Here is a 3,292-nt window from a genome sequence, read left to right as displayed (position 1 = left end):
AATTTTTATTACTATTTTGAGATGGAGTCTCACGCTGTCGCCCAGGCTGAGTGCAGTGGTGTGATCTTGGCTCACTGCAACCTCCCCGTCCTGGATTCAAGCTATTCTCCTGCTTCAGCCTCCCGATTAGCTGGGACTACAGGCGCGTGCCACCATGCCAGGTTAATTTTTTTTTTTTTTTTTTTTTTTTTTTTGGTATTTTTAGTGGAGACAGGTTTTCACCATGTTAGCCAGGATGGTCTTGAACTAATGACCTCGTGATCCGCCCTCCTCGGCCTCTCAGCCTCCCGGCCTCCCAGAGTGCTGGGATTACAGGTGTGAGCCACTGTGCCCAGCCAGAAAGAGATTATTTCTAGCACCACTGAAGCACCCCCAGGTGCCTCTTCCTAGTCACAGCCCTATTCCTCCCCAAGAGGAATACACTGTGCTGACAATAATAGTAGTCACATTCTACCTAAGACTGCGAGTCTAGGCTAGGTAGTTTGGCTGCTGATTTCTTCGATATCATACACATGGAATCATGTAGTGTTTATTCTTTTGTATATGACTTCTTTGCTCAAAACTGTGTTTGTGAGATTTGTTTATGTTGCCATTTATGTAGCTGGGTTCATTTTTGTTGCCATATAATCTATTGTATGAATAAATAAACTATGGTTGATGGACATGTGGATTGTTTCTAGTTTGAGGCTATTGTGGACAATACTGCTATGAACATTCTTGCCCATGTGCATTCTTGTACAGGAATTTCTGGGTTATGGTATGAGTATGTATATCTTAAACTTTACTAACAAATGCCATTTTGCAAGATGGTTATGCCAATTTACACTCCCATCAACAGTATAAGAGAGTTCCCCTTGCACCACAATCCTAGCCAATGCCTAGTGCTGCCAGATGTTTAAGGAAAATTTCACCCATCTGATGGGTATGTAATAGAATCTTATTGTACTTTTCCTTAATTAATAAAATTGAACCACTTTCCTTAAATGTATTCAACATTTGGACTTCCCTTTTTGTGATGTGTCTGTTCAAGTACTTAACCATTATTTAAATTATGTTGTCTTTTTCTCCTTGATTTCTAGGTGCTCTTTCTTGCTGGTTATATGTGTGGAACACATCTTCCCTCATTCCATGGCTTATATTTTTACCCTCTTACTAGTATCTTTTGATGAACAAAGCTCTTAATGTAGAACAATCTTCTTTTTTATAGTTGGTACTGTTGTGCATCTTATGAAATCTTTACCTATCCTAAGGTCATGAAAATATTCCCCTATCTTCCCTTATACATTTTTTACTATTCTGTCTTTAACTTTTAGGACTCCAATGTATTAAGAATTTTCCAATCCATCTGAAATTTGATTTTTGTTGATGGTGTGGGAATAAGAGTCATTTTTTTCCACATAGATAACCACTTATTACAAAGACAATCTTTTCCCAGTGTACAGCATTTTTTGTCATATATCAAGTGTCTATCTATGCACAATTTATTTCTAGATTCTCTATTCTATTCCATCAGTTCAATGGTTTAATTTTTTATCTTTGTACAAATACCACACTGACTTAGTTACTCTAGCTTCATAGTAAATATTTTTTAATTATTATTATTATACTTTAAGTTCTAGGGTACATGTGCACAACGTGCAGGTTTGTTACATATGTATACATATGCTATGTTGGTGTGCTGCACCCACTAACTTGTCATTTACATTAGGTATATCTCCTAATGCTATCCCTCCCCCCTCACCAACTTCACAGTAAATCTTGATATCTGCTAGAACAAGTCGTCTTACCTCTTCTTTTACCTTGGATAAGCTTTACCTTTTACATTTCCATTTAAATTTTAGAATCAGCTCATTGTGTTTCATAAAAGAATCTTGTGATTTTAATTGGGACTGTATTGAGTCTATTGATCAACTTAGAGAAAATTTTACATATTTACAACATTGGCTTCTGATACATCAACATAGTATATCATTTTTTTGGCCTTCTTTAAATCTCTCAAATTTTATAATTATCTTTATCGAGATCTTGAAATTAGACCATCCACAGCAGCTACTGCCCTCAGGACCTTCTCAGTGCTTCTCTCTGGTGCCACCATTAACCCAGATCTCCCTGTCCACAATTCCACTTTCTTTTCAAGCCTACACCAATCCAGAGGGACAGAGACCTACACCTTTAACTTCCTAAGCCTGTTCACCATTTCTTTTGTTGTTGTTGTTGTTGTTATATTGAAAATAATATAGCACTGCAGAAAAAATTCAAACAGGTCCCCGACGCATTTTGAAATTCATCCCAACTGTAGGCTGAGTGACCTGCAGGGTGGACAGACTGCCGACGTCCAAAAGCTTCAGCATTTCCTTAGTGTCAGGGTCTACTTCAATTATCTCCTGATCCAGGGCTGAGACCTCAGGAACGTAATTGTCTCTCCTTTTTCTCTCCTCCTCCTGTAGCTTGACGGAGATACCTCTTACAGGGCCTCTCTGAACCCGCTTCATCAGATGGGTGACATAGCCTGCTATCTTGTTGCGGAGCTTCTTGCTGGGGATAATGGCGATCTCCTCGCACACATGCTTGTTCATGTGGAAGTCGTTGCCCAGGCACGTGTAGTACTTCTCTATGATGACCCGGGCCGCCTGCTTCACGGTTTTGGTGTGAACGCGGCCCATGTTGGCAGGTCCTTCCTGTTCACCATTTCTTTTTTAAGCTATCTCAAATGTTACTATTCACCTCTACATCAACCTAACAGTGAACACAGTTTCCTATTAACCCTGATGCTCCCAGCTGGTGCCACACAAATTACTGGCAAGTGGCCTTCATGAGTTGGTGGTTCTTGCTGTGGAAACTTCCCTTGAGTCCTCTCTTCTCACAATAGCCTGTACATCCCCATGGTAATGCTTCAGCTCTAGAAATGCTCCTAACATGTTAAGGTAGCTTTCTCAATCTCTAGGTTTAATGGTGTCAAAAACTCTATACTTCCTCAAGTCTACACTCCTTGTCCAAGACCAGGGGACATCTGTAACAGGCATTGAGGCCAAGGAGGCTCTAATGGACACTAAGGAAAAGCACCCTTTCACCTCAGTGCAATGCATAGATGCTCCACAGGACAGACTACCATATTACCTGTGGCCCACATTCCCTTATTTAACTCAGGCACATCATGTGACTTCTCTCAACCTTAGATTCCTCATCTGTAAAGCTGAGATAACACTTGCCCTGGCAGATACTGTAGATTAGATGATTTAGCATCTATTTCAACCATATTGTCTACTGCCTTACTTTTAAAAAGGCTGGCAAG

At 40.1% G+C, this 3,292-nt stretch overlaps 1 pseudogene; it reads right to left on the bottom strand.

Annotated features, from left to right (window-relative positions):
• Positions 1–2,224: 2,224 nt before the first annotated feature.
• On the bottom strand, positions 2,225–2,663 carry LOC103245358 (small ribosomal subunit protein eS17 pseudogene; annotated as a pseudogene).
• Between the last annotated feature and the right edge of the window lie 629 nt (positions 2,664–3,292).

The sequence above is a fragment of the Chlorocebus sabaeus genome, chromosome 26, assembly GCF_047675955.1.
Source record: "Chlorocebus sabaeus isolate Y175 chromosome 26, mChlSab1.0.hap1, whole genome shotgun sequence".
NCBI classification, from domain to species: Eukaryota; Metazoa; Chordata; class Mammalia; order Primates; family Cercopithecidae; genus Chlorocebus; species Chlorocebus sabaeus.
The sequence above is the reverse complement of the archived record's forward strand: the minus strand, read 5'-3'. Positions and strand labels throughout refer to the sequence as shown.